Raw genomic sequence first — 13,579 nt, forward strand, 5'->3', positions numbered from 1 at the left:
TCCAGTTTCTTCTTAAAGACTTCCAGTGTTGGAGCATCCACCGCTTCTGGAGGCAGGTGGTTCCACTGGTTAATTGTTCTCACTGTCAGGAAGTTTCTCCTTAGTTCTTGGTTGATTCTCTCCTTGGTCGGTTTCCATCCGTTGCTTCTTGTCTTTCCTTCTGGTGCTTTGGAGAATAGCTTGACCCCCCCCCTCTTCTTTGGGGTAGCCTCTGAGATACTGGAAGACTGCTATCCTGTCCCCCCTCGTCCTTCTCTTTGTTAAACTAGACACACCCAATTCCTGCAACCCTTCTTCCTCTGTTTTGGCCTCCAGCTCCCTAATCATCAGTAGAATAGAGCTGGAAGGGACCTTGGAGGTCTTCTAGTCCAGCCCCCTGCTCAACCAGGAGAACCTATCCCATCTCAGACAAAGGGCTGTCCAGTCTCTTCTTAAAAGCCTCCAGGGATGGAGCGCCCACGATTTCTGGTGGCAAGCTGTTCCATGGGTTAACTGTCCTCACTGTTAGGAAATCCCTCCTCGATTCCAGGTTGCTTCTCTCCTTGATGAGTTTCCAACCGTTGTTTCTTGTCCTGCCTTCTGGTGCTTTGGAGAATAACTTGACTGCCTCTTCTTTGGGGCAGCCCCTGAGATACTGGAAGACTGCTATCATGTCCCCCCTCGTCCTTCTCTTTATTAAACTAGACCTACCCAATCCCAGCAGCCGTTCTTCGTATGTTTTGGCCTCCAGGTCTTGGATCATCATTTTTCCTCTCCTCTCTAGGGTCTCCGCCTGGACATCGCGGCCACCCTATCTTCCCGCCGGCCTGGGGAGCTGCTAAGCTCCGCGGTCGAGCCCCCGAAGAGCGAGGGACCGAGCGGTTGACCTCACGGGAGCCCGGGAAGGAGGCGGGAGCCCGCGAAGGCGAGAGCGCAGCCAGCCCGGGACTCAGCCGGGAGCGGGGAGGGGCCGAGCCCTGCGCGCAGCTGGGTTGGCTCCCGGGGGGGGGGGAAGGGGGGGAAGGACCGCCCGCCCCCCGCCCCTCCCCGCCTGCCCGTCCCGGCGCCGCCTGCCCTGCCCCGGTTTCCGCGGCCAGCCGAGCCGAGCCGAGCCGTGCCAGGCCAGCAGACCGGCAAGCGGGCGGCGGTGCCTCGCTCCGCCAAGGCGGGTAAGTGGGCCGGGGAGCCGCGGCTGGCTCGGCCGCTCGATCAGGGCCTGCGCTCGGCGGAGGGGCGGGCTGCGGCCGAGGAGGTGGAGGGGGCTTCGGCTGCTGGTCTGGGGTCTCCCGCGCGTCCTGGGCTCGCTCCGAGGGCGGGGGAAGGCGGCGAGGGGACGGGTTAGGGGTCGGGGGGGGTGACGGCGGAGGGGAGGGAGGGAAGGAGGGGAGGAAGGGACTCCCCCCTCTGCCCTAGGCTTAGGGACCCCCCCCTCTGCCCTGGATCCCCTCTCTGTCCTGGGCTTAGGGACCCCCCTCTGCCCCGGGACCCCCCCTCTGCCCTGGGACCCCCCCTCTGCCCTGAATTTCTCCCCCCTTTGCCCTAGTCCCCCCTCTGTCCTGGGCTTAGGGACCCCCCCCTGCCCTGGGACCCCCCCTCTGCCTGAATTCCCCCCTTTGCCCTAGATCCCCCCTCTGTCCTGGGCTTAGGGACCCCCCCTCTGCCCTGAGACCCTCCCTCTGCCCTGGATCCCCTCTGTGCTGGGGTTAGGGACCCCCCTCTGCCCTGGGACCCCCCCTGGCCTGGACCCCCCCTCTGTCCTGGGCTTAAGGACCCCCCCTCTGCCCTGGATCCCCCCTCTGCCCTGGGCTTAGGGACCCCCCTCTGGCCTGGATCCCCCCTCTGCCCTGGACCCCCCCCTCTGTCCTGGGCTTAAGGACCCCCCCCTGCCCTGGCCCGCGAAGCCCGAGAACTTGGGGGGAGGGTCTCCTTCGAGCGCGGCTCCCCCACCCTCCCCCGGGTCCTGGGTGGTGGGGGGGCCGGCCCGGAGGCTGAGAGGCTGGGTCTCCATTCGGGAGGGGGCGGGCCTGGGAGCGGGTTGGGTTCTGCTGCCCCCTCCGGGCGCTCTGGCTCCCAGTTGCGCGGCGCGGGAGGAGTCGGGCTTTGCCCCGAAAACGTTCGGCTGCGCATTGGGGAACGCGCGGCTTTCCACTCTCGCGGCGCCGGGAAGAAGTTTTGTGTGGTTTTTCTTTCTTTCTTTGTTTTGGGTGGGTGGGCGTCCACGCTGGAAAGGAGGGCCGGGCAACGTCTCTCCGCGTGGAAATGCTTAGAGCCCTCCCTCCTTCTCGCGCGGACAGGAACCGGGGCTGCTCCGTGGAGGGTGGAGTGCGGTCGAGGACCCGTCCATAAAGGAATCTGAATTTTGCAAGTCAGAAATGGCACCGCCTCTGAGTTGGAGGGGGGGGTGAGTGGGTTGTTCCCCCCCTTTTTTTTACCTTTACTTTGGTCCCCAACCATTTTACCGACCTGGGAAGGACGGAAGGCTGAGTCAACCTTGAGCCGGTCAGGATCGAACTGCTGGCGGTGGGCAGAGTTAGCTTGCAATGCTGCATTCTCATCACTGCGCTGCCACGGCTTAGGTAGCAATAGTTAGAGCAGTGGTTCTCAACCTTTTTAATGCCGCGATCCCCAACCGGTCGTAAGTTGAGGACTACTCAACCGGTCGTAAGTCGAGGACTACTCAACTGGTGCAGCACCGTTTGCGGAATGGGGCTTTTGGCGGGCTCAGCAGGGCAGAGACAGCCTGGACAATTCCTATTGGCTTTTGAAAGCCAATAGAATTAGACTCTATTCAAGAGAGTCTGTTCTATTGGCTTTCAAAAGCCAATAGAATAAAAGGGAGGAGCACAGCTAAGGAAAAGGGGGGGAAAAATGGCAGACTGCGTTGTTTGGCGACCCCCGTGAAATGGTTGTTTGACCCCAAATGGGGTCCCCACCCACAGGTTGAGCACCACTGATTTAAACTTATATGCCACTTCACAGTGCTTCATAGCTCTCTCTAAGTCAGGGGTCCCCAAACTCCGGTCTGTGCACCAGTACTGGGCCGCGGCATGCCAGCAACTGGTCCGCACAAACAAGCAAAGCCCCATGTGTGGGATGCAGGCAGCACACAAAAACACGCACCCTCTGGTCTGTGAAAAAAACCTTTCTCCACGGAACTGGTCCCTGGTGCCCAAAAGGTTGGGGACCTCTGCTCTAAGCAGTTTACCGAGTCGGCATCTTGCCCTCCCAACAATCTGGGTCCTCATTTTATTGACCTCAGATGGATGGAAGGCTGAGTCGACCTTGAGCGGTTGAGAATCGAACGTCTGACTGTGGGCAGAGTCAGCCTGCAATACTGCATTCTAAGCGCTGCGCCTGCATGGCTTAGATAGCAATAACACTGAAGACTTATATACCGCTTAATTTATCTGGAATGGCCAGGCTGGGTGTGTGTGTGTGTGCTGCCTCCCATCTCTTTTCGTTCTCCTCCTCTCCCTAATTTTGTAGCTTGATCGCAGACCAGCATAACAATAATGTGGCATTAAGTTCCCAAGGAGAATCCAGATGTGCTCCAGACAGAGTATGCGAGACAGAATATCCCAAAGCAAAATTGCAAACAAGCATTTCAATCAGGAAACCCTATACCACTTCAGACAAATGGCTGTCCACTCTCTTCTTAAAAACTTCCAGTGGAGTGTTCACAACTTCTGGATGCAGGTTGTTCCAGTGTCAGGAAATTTCTCCTTAGTTTCATGTTGCTTCTCTCCTTGGTTAGTTTCCCTCTGTTGCTTCTTGACCCGTCTTCTGGTGCTTTGGAGAACAGAAAAGAGTTGGAAGGGACCTTGGAGGTCATCTAGTCCAACCCCCCAGCTCAGGCAGGAAACCCTATACCACTTCAGACAAATGGCTGTCCACTCTCTTCTAAAAACTTCCAGTGGAGTGTTCACAACTTCTGGATGCAGGTTGTTCCAGTGTCAGGAAATTTCTCCTTAGTTTCATGTTGCTTCTCTCCTTGGTTAGTTTCCCTCTGTTGCTTCTTGACCCGTCTTCTGGTGCTTTGGAGAACAGAAAAAGTTGGAAGGGACCTTGGAGGTCATCTAGTCCACCCCCCAGCTCAGGCAGAAACCCTATACCACTCAGACAAATGGCTGTCCAGTCTGTTCTTAAAAACTTCCAGTGTTGGAGCATTCACCACTTCTGGAGGCAGGTAGTTCCAGTGGTTTCATTGTCCTCACTGTCAGGAAATTTCTCCTTAGTTCCAAGTTGCTTCTCTCCTTGATTATTTCCCATCCGATGCTTCTTGTCCTGCTTTCAGGCGCTTTGAAGAATAGCTTGACTCCCTCTTCTTTGGGGCAGCCCCTGAGATACTGGAAGACTGCTATCCTGTCCCCCCTCGTCCTTCTCTTCGTTAAACTAGACATACCCAATTCCAGCAGCCGTTCTTTATATGTTTTTATATATGTATCTTCTGGCCAGGCAGAGCTATTTTGCCGCCTCCATGTCTGGGCTCCAGTCACATGGCCTGGCCACTGAACTGGAGCACTGGAGGCCTGGGGAAACTTAATAATTGACTCTGCTTTCCGCCCAGTTCTTTTTTTTTCTTCTTCTTCTTAGTTCCAAAAATAAACTCAAATTTCGGGAAAAAAAAAAAAAAAGCAAAACGGGCCTCCATCCTAAACAGAACTCAAGTGTGGTGTGCAAGCGACATTTTTCTATCTTGTGGCTCGACATTCCTATAATTTTCGGTTATGCTGATCCAGTCTCTCTCAGACTCAATTTGTCGGCTCTTTTTTCCTCCTCTGGTGTCGGCACACTTTTTTCCATGCATGTTTCCGTTTTCATCAGGGAGTTCCTGTTCCTGTAGGGGGGTCAATCGGTTTGGGATATCCTGTTAGCCTCCCTTCCCCGGGGATGACCAGGCCTGACTCAGCTTAGCTTTGCAAGGTCATCCAAGGTTGACTAAGGCAAGGGGTCTGCAACCTTGAGCACTTTAAGACTTGTGGACTTCAGCTCCCATAATTCCTCAGCCAGCATAGCTGGCTGAGGAATTCTGGGAGCTGAAGTCCACAAGTCTTAAAGTGCTCAAGGTTGCAGACCCCTGGACTAAGGAGCATAGTATGAAATGCATGAGGCTGGAAACCCCAGATCTGCCTTCGTGAATATATCTGTAAATGAATAGTGGACATAGGCTTTTATATTAATTTAACCCAACCGGTGTCATTCAGATATGAAGAAAATCTGTGAAAATATACAAATAATTGCTTTTTCTTGGCTTTTATTTATTTTTATCCACGTTTATTGTTTTTTATGAATCACTCCAAGTGGCGAACGTACCTAATAGTCCTTCCTCCTTCTATCTTCCCCTCAACAACAACCCTGTGGGGTGAGTTGGGTTGAGATAGAGTGTCTGGCCCAAAGTAACCAGGTGGCTTTCATGGCTAAGGCAGGACTAGAACTCACCGTCTCCTGGTGATTGGCCAAAAATCACCCAGACAGCTTTCATTCCTAAGGCGGGACTAGAACTCTCAGTCTCCTGGTGATTGGCCAAAAATCACCCAGACAGCTTTCATGTCTAAGGCGGGACTAGAACTCACTGTCACCTGGTGATTGGCCCAAGGTCACCCAGGCGGCTTTCATTCCTAAGGCGGGACTAGAACTCAGTGATTGGCTCAAAGTCACCCAGTCAGCTTTCATTCCTAAGGCGGGACTAGAACTCTCAATCTCCTGGTGATTGGCCAAAAATCACCCAGATAGCTTTCATGTCTAAGGCGGGACTAGAACTCACCGTCACCTGGTGATTGGCTCAAGGTCACCCAGGCGGCTTTCATTCCTAAGGCGGGACTAGAACTCACCGTTTCCTGGTGATTGGCCAAAAATCACCCAGTCAGCTTTCATTCCTAAGGCGGGGCTAGAACTCACCATCTCCTGGTGATTGGCCAAAATCACCCAGACAGCTTTCATTCCTAAGGCGGGGCTAGAACTCACCGTCACCTGGTGATTGGCCCAAAGTCACCCAGTCAGCTTTCTTCCTAAGGTGGGACTAGAACTCACCGTCACCTGGTGATTGGCCAAAAATCACCCAGTCAGCTTTCATTCCTAAGGCGGGGCTAGAACTCTCAGTCTCCTGGTGATTGGCCCAAGGCCACCCAGGTGGCTTTCATGCCTAAGGCGGGACTAGAACTCACCGTCACCTGGTGATTAGCCAAGGTCATGCAGCCGGCTTTCATGCTTATAACCAGAACTCAGTCTCCCAGTTTCAATCTAGGTGCCTCAACTATTAAACCGAGCTGGCTATGCATTTCATGGCCTAACAACTTGCAGTGTTGCTCATTTCTTTTGCACCGAAAGCCAATGTTAAATATTAAAAAAAAAATAACAAATGCTTTAATCTAAAAAACAAAAAAAGCGTGCCTCTCCCTAACCCCAACTCCTTCAAGCAAAGGTCCCCAACCTTTCCTGATTGGTGGCTGGGAGGAAAAGGGAGGAGCAGGCAAATTTGCATGTGCCCACCTGCAGGCACAAGTGGGGCCGCGTATCCCCGCGGCAGGGCTAGCGCCTGCGCGCACACAAACTGGGCCGCGTGCCTTTGCGGCAGTGCTAGCGCCCACAGGCATACGCAAATGGGGCTGCTAGTGCCTGCGTGACGCCCGTGCTGGTGCGAGCACCTGCGCGCATGCCCAAGCTGGGCTGTGTGCGTTTGCGGCGGTGCTAGCGCCTGCGTGCATGCGCAAACAGGGCTTCTAATGCCTGCGTGAGGCCCGTGCTGGTGCTAGCGCCTGCACGCCTGTGCAAATGGGCCACTAGGGCCCACGCAAGTGGTGGGGGAGTGCGCGCACTGGCCTGCCATTCCCACAGACCATGGACCGATAGTGTGCCGTGGACCACAGGTTGCTAACAACTGCTCTAAAGCCATCTTTGGTCCACTCTGACTACTCAACGAATGAAAAACAGATTGCCCCCCCTAGAAAGCACCATGTTGCAAGGGCAGCATCCAAGACTCCTCCAGGCAGGAGCAGGCAAGGCGTGTGGCATTTTGCTTCCAGAGCACTGTGATCCCTACAGCTGCAAAACAGCTGTATTAACCCTCCCCCCCGCACCGTCTTTCCACGCTCAACAGGCTGTGTATATAAAACCAGCCCCTTCCCCCCCCAACGCTTCCCTGAAATCAAAGCGAAAATCGCGTCTGTGGCATTCCCACTATTTACGAAAGACGCCGCCGAAGCATAAAGCGAGGTTAGTTTGACACGACCTGTTCTTGACGAATCTGATTTCCAGGAATCGATGTTTTACTTTCAGAAGAACTGACAGATTTCTGTATAGCTTGGCCCTAGCATTTGTTGAAGTACCTACAACAACAACAAAGATGATTAGAGAACTGGAGGCTAAAACATACAAGGAGAGGTTGCTGGAATTGGGTATGTCTAGTTTAATGAAAAGAAGGATGAGGGGGGACATGATAGCAGTGTTCCAGTATCTCAGGGGCTGCCCCAAAGAAGAGGGAGTCAAGCTATTCTCCAAAGTGCCTGAAGGCAGGACAAGAAGCAACGGATGGAAACTAATCAAGGAGAAGCAACCTAGAACTAAGGAGAAACTTCCTGACAGTTAGAACAATTAGCCAGTGGAACTCCTTGCCTCCAGAAGCGGTGAATGCTCCAACACTGGAGGTTTTTAAGAACAGACTGGACAGCCATTTGTTTGAAATGGTATAGAGTTTCCTGCTTAAGCAGGGAGTTGAACTAGATGATCTCCAAGGTCCCTTCCAACTTTATTATTATGATTATGATTATAATGGTCCATTTACTGACCGTTTGAAGTTACAGCGTCACGGGAAAAAGTGACTTAGGACCGTTTTTCACACTTAACGACCGTTGTGGGGTCCCCAGAGTCACGTGATCAAAATCCAGACGCTTGGCAACCGACTCATATTTATGATGGTCCCAGGATCACGTGATCCCCTTTTGCGACCTTCGGACAAGCAAAGTCAAATGGGGAAGCCAGATTCGTTTAAACCAGGGGTAGGCAACCCTGGCTCTTTTATGACTTGTGGACTTCAACTCCCAGAATTCCTGAGCCAGCTTGGCTCAGCTTGGAAACCTCTCCCTTTCCCCTCAGCGTGGCTGGCTGAGGAATTCTGGGAGTTGAAGTCCACGAGTCATAAGAGAGCCAAAGTTGCCCACCCCTGCCCTATACCAGGGGTCCTCAACCTTGGCAACTTTAAGACTTGTGGACTTCAACTCCCAGAATTCCTGAGCCAGCTTTGCTGAGGGGAAAGGGAGAGGTTTCCAAGCTGAGCCATGCTGGCTCAGGAATTCTGGGAGTTGAAGTCCACGAGTCATAAAAGAGCCAAGGTTGCCTACCCCTGGTTTAAACAAACCGTGTTACTGACTTCACAACTGCAGCGAACTTCAGCGTCGTGGCAAGAACAGTTGTAAGATAGGGCAAAACCCACTTAACAAATGTTTCTACTTAGCAACAGAAATTTTGGTCGCAGTTGGAGGACTTCCCCGTATTGATGTCCAGAACTCGTGCAGCGAAACAAAGCCGCCGAGCTGTTTTCGTACAAGTTGGCAACACGCAGAAGTATGTGTAGAACACCTGCTGCAAAATATGGCATTAAAAGCAGAAATGCTGGAAAGCTTGAGGAGTGGCGATGAGGTTCGTGGAAAAAGCGACTGAATTGAAATACCTTTTAAGATACTCCGTCAAGGGAAAAAAGAAATCCAATTTGGCGTTCTTCTTAAATTCTTAGAATTAGATAAAACTTGGCATCGAGCCATTATTTTTCTCTTAACTGAAGTCCGTATATTAAAACCCGGCGAGGCTCCTGGCTAGTTGTTTTTCTTCTGAATGACATAAAAACGGTTTTTAGTGTAATTGAAGACTTCCAAGCGAAAGAATTAACTGCCGTCATGAGGCAAAAGGGATCCTGCAAATTGATGGCTCAGCTAATTGGAGGTTCTTCTTGGTTAGGCTGTCACCATTCCATTTATACTGTTGTTGAGCGTTAGGAGAATAACAGCCTTGGAAGGGACCTTGGAGGTCTTCTAGTCCAACCCCCTGCTCAGGCAGGAGACCCTATACCATTTCAGACAAATGGTTGTCTAATCTCTTGAAAACTTCCAGTGTTGGAGCATCCACAACTTCTGGAGACAGGTTGTTCCACTGGTTAAGTGTTCTTACTATTAGGAAATTTCTCCTTAATTCCAGGTTGCTTCTCTCCTTGAGGAGTTTCCATCCATTATTTCCTTCGGATGCTTTGGAAAATAGGTGGACGCCCCCTCCTCTTCTTCAAATATTGGAACACAGCTACCATGTCACCCCTGGTCCTTCTTTTTAGCAGACTAGACCTTCCCAATTCTTGCAACTGTGGTTCATGTGTTTTAGCCTTCACTTAATCACTTAAGTCAGTGGTTCTCAACCTGTGGGTCGGGACCCCATTTGGGGTCGAACGACCATTTCACGGGGGTCGCCAAACAACGCAGTCGGCCATTTTTTTCCCCCTTTTCCTTAGCTGGGCTACTCCCTTTTATCCTATTGGCTTTTGAAAGCCAATAGAATAGACTCTTTTGAATAGAGTCCAATTCTATTGGCTTTCCAAAGCCAATAGGAATTGTCCAGGCTGTCTCTGCCCTGCTGAGCCCGCCAAAAGTCCCATTCTGCAAACGGTGCTGCACCAGTTGAGTAGTCCTCAACTTACGACCGGTTGAGTAGTCCTCGACTTACGACCGCTTGGGGGTCACGGCATTAAAAAGGTTGAGAACCACCGACGTAAGTGATTCACAACAACTGTGGCCAGGAGGCTTGTAAAATGAGGCAAAACCCACTTAGCAACCGTCTCACTTAGCGCATCCTCCCCTGGGGCTCGGCTGCGATCTAAATCAAGGATGACCTCTTTGTAGCGTGTCTAAATCTTCGGGTTCCCCCAGGCTCCCTTCTGAATCTTTAATCCCCTGGCTCCATTCTTGGGAATCCTGTAACGGCAGCTCCACCATGGTATGCTGTGATGTGTGTGTGTGTGTGTGTGTGTGTGTGTGTCTTTGGTGTGCCAGTGTGGGATTGTGGGAAGCTCCCGCCTCATTTGGATGGGAAGCTGACCCTCTGGCTGCTTGGGGTATCTCCGAAGATTTAAGGATAAAGCCGGGAAGAGAAATACTATATACCCACCTTGAACGTTTGTCAGGAGCGTGGGATATAAATCAAAGAGAAAAACAAATCTTTCACCCCGGCTTTTCTCTGATGGGAAATGACAGCTGTACAACTCATGCACTTCTGTTCAATTACTGGGCCAAAACCAGGAGGTGGAAATAAATATATACGCTGTCAGATGTTATCAGATTGATATCCTTTGGGCTGGATAAGCAAGGCCTACATTTTCTCACTGGTAATGGTGGTGAGGAAAATGCTTCCTCAGAGTAATAATAATAATAATAATAATAACAACAACAACAATTTGAACACCATTGGCATTGACAAATTTGCTATTAGTCAATTGCAAAAGGCAGCCTTACTAGGAACTGCTTCCATCCTGTGACGATACCTGTAATACCATCAAACATCCACATCTGCCTATCCCAGGTCCTGGGTAAGGACTCAATAGGTAGACAAAATGCCAAATCCAGTCTGAACATCTGGCTGACTGTGCGATGATCCATAATAATAAAGTTGGAAGGGAGCTTGGAGGTCATTGAGTCCAACCCCCTGCTCGGGCAGGAAACCCTGTACCATTTCAGACAAATGCCTGTACAGTCTCTTCTTAAAAACTTCCAGTGTTGGAGCATTCACCGCTTCTGGAGGCAGGTAGTTCCACTGGTTAATTGTTCTAGCTGTCAGGAAGTTTCTCCTTAGTTCTAGGTTGCTTCTCTCCTTGGTTAGTTTCCACCCATTGCTTCTTGTCCTGCCTTCAGGCACTTTGGAGAAGAGCTTGACTCCCTCTTCTTTGGGGCAGCCCCTGAGATATTGAACCCTGCTATCATGCCCCTCCCCCTTGTCCTTCTCTTCATTAAACTAGACATACCAAATTCCAGTAGCCTTTCGTTATGTTTTAACCTCCAGTCCCCTAATCATCTTTGTTGCTCTTCTCTGTACTCTTTCTAGAGTCTCAACATCTTTTTTACATCGTGGTGACCAAAACTGGATGCAGCATTCCAAGTGTGGCCTTACCAAGGCCTTGTAAAGTGGTGTTAATATTTCACATGATCTTGATTCTATACCTCTGTTAATGCAACCCAGCACTGTGTTGGCCTTTTTGGCAGCTGCAGCACATTGCTATCCAAAGAGACATTCCCGTACTATGTCCAGGGTGTAAAAAAATGTAATAAGCACACACATGTGCATTTCCTGTAGAACAGAAAGGATGGTGATAGACAGGATGGTGGAACACGGCCGCTTTTCAGTCGCTTAAAACGTGTTTATATCCGTACATTTTAACCAAGAGTCAGCAGATAAATTTTCCTGTCCTATCCAGTCCTCAGTCTTCCCCAGAGTTCAAGCTGGTATCTCCACTTCAAGGACCACGCAAAGCACTTAGCAGAAGACCTTTGAGGAAAATGGTTCGTGTTCTCCTTCATTGTCTGCTTCTTAAGGAAGGGTTGAGGAAAACGGGTTGGGAATTGTAGTTTATGCCAAACACAGAGCTTCCTGTTTGTGGCACATTCGCTATTTTTTTTTTTAGGAGTTTTGGGAAGTTGTCCGTTCTGGGTTTTGATGCCTATCTCCTGTGCATCTCAACGTGAAGGAAGGCCTGCATCCTTTATAGGCTGAAGTCCCCGAAGAGTTACAAGCTTCTTTTTTTTTTAATTAAAAAGTTCTATAAAAATTACAATATAACCCACCCAAACCCCCCCCCTCTCCCTCCCCAACTTCCCAGAGCTGAGTACAGGGTTACAAATATGATAAACATAATCTAACTAACATTAACCAACTATATAAATAACCAAGTCCATAATGCACTTTAACTCTCCTTTAACATAAATATAAACAAACTGAAAATAAACATAATAATAATGAAAACATAAACAAATTAATATCCTAATTATTAAACAATACAATCTCCAAATTGTTAAGCAATACTAATACTAATACTAATATCATAATAATACTCTAAAATTCACTCATAAGCTAAATGAAACTTTTTAGTCCCATATTTATTCTGAATATAATTTATCCATCTTCTCCAAACCGAAATATATCTTTCTTGTGAGTGATCCTTCAAATAAGCAGAAATCTTAGCAGAAAACTTTAAGCATCCGTTCTTGTATAGTAGGCAAGCAGTCCTTCTTCCAATATTGCCCTACTAGTAATCTTGCAGCTATTATCAAATTCAACATCAAATTAATTTCTTTAACATCACAAGAGTTACAAGCTTCTTGCACTGTAAACAAACATTTCATTCCAATCTCATTTTTTTTTTTTAAAAAAAGCAAAAAAGTTGCAAAAATAGCCAGGCTAACTTCCAGTTACAAAGAGCAACACACAACAGTGGAGATCTTTGTAAACACTCACATGAAGACCGGGAGGGTGCTTTCAGCAAACACAGTCTCTGAAGGCTACACAATCACATGTGGCTTAATAATGCTTCTTCTTCTTCTTGTTGTTTTTTCCTGTGAGTCTTTCCTTTGATAGCATCTGAGAAGAGTTGATTGACCGAACGAGTCAAAATATCAAACAATAGAAGCTTGTCCAGAGATCCTGGATTTAAGAGTCAGCTAGTACCAGCCGTGATTAACGAGAAAACCATTTCAAGAAAAGGCAGCCTTCAAATCTTCTTTCATCAGGAAGACAACCCCCCCCACACACACACACACACGCTGCATCCCCACGGCAAAGGTGCTGAGTGCGGCTTAAAAAATCAGGAAAAAAGATGCTTCTGAGTAGCTTCAACGTTCCTTAGGAAGCTTCGGCATCTCTTAGGGATGTGTCGCTTCCCACTTCGACACGCATAAGCTGAAATTTCAGGCTTTTTAAGCCACAATTACAGTGCAGCATTACGCACAAGAGAAAGGAATCGATTCAGGGGGTCCTCGGCTTAAAAATCACCCCACATTTCTGTGGTTAAAGTAAGACACTTGTTAAGTTGAGTTTTGTCCCCTTTTACGCTTTCTTTGCTTCAATTGTAATAATAATAATAATAATAATAATAATAATAATAATAATAATAATATTAATAATAATAAAGTTGGAAGGGACCTTGGAGGTCATCTACTCCAACCCCCTGCTCAGGCAGGAAACCCTATACCATTTAATAATAATAATAATAATAATAATAATAATAATAATAATAGTTGGAAGGGACCTTGGAGGTCATCTAGTCCAACTCCCTGCTCAGGCAGGAGACCCTATACCATTTCAGACTAATAATAATAATGTAATAATAATAATAATAATAGTAGTAAAGTTGGAAGGGACCTTGGAAGTCATCTAGTCCAACCTCTTGCTCAGGAAGGAAACCCTATATACCATTTCGGACAAATGGCTATCCAGTCTTTTCTTAAAAACTTCCAGTGTTGGAGCATTCACCGTTTCTGGAGGCAAGGAGTTCCACTGGTTAATTGTTCTCACTGTCAGGAAGCGTTTCCTTAGTTCTAGGTTGCTTCTCTCTTAGTTTCCATCCATGGCTTCTTGT

The 13,579-nt window shown here is 49.1% G+C and overlaps 1 protein-coding gene across 1 annotated transcript in view; it reads left to right on the top strand.

Moving 5' to 3' along the window:
- Positions 1-1,041: 1,041 nt before the first annotated feature.
- The window catches only part of TSPAN9 (tetraspanin 9), a 75,687-nt gene continuing 63,149 nt past the window's right edge, over positions 1,042-13,579 (top strand). The window contains exon 1 of the mRNA XM_039368538.1: positions 1,042-1,148. The gene's annotated coding sequence lies outside the window, so the exon portion shown is untranslated. The remainder of the gene's footprint in view (positions 1,149-13,579) is intronic.

Source organism: Crotalus tigris, unplaced genomic scaffold (assembly GCF_016545835.1).
Source record: "Crotalus tigris isolate CLP2741 ecotype Arizona unplaced genomic scaffold, ASM1654583v1 scf7180000020820.259583, whole genome shotgun sequence".
NCBI classification, from domain to species: Eukaryota; Metazoa; Chordata; class Lepidosauria; order Squamata; family Viperidae; genus Crotalus; species Crotalus tigris.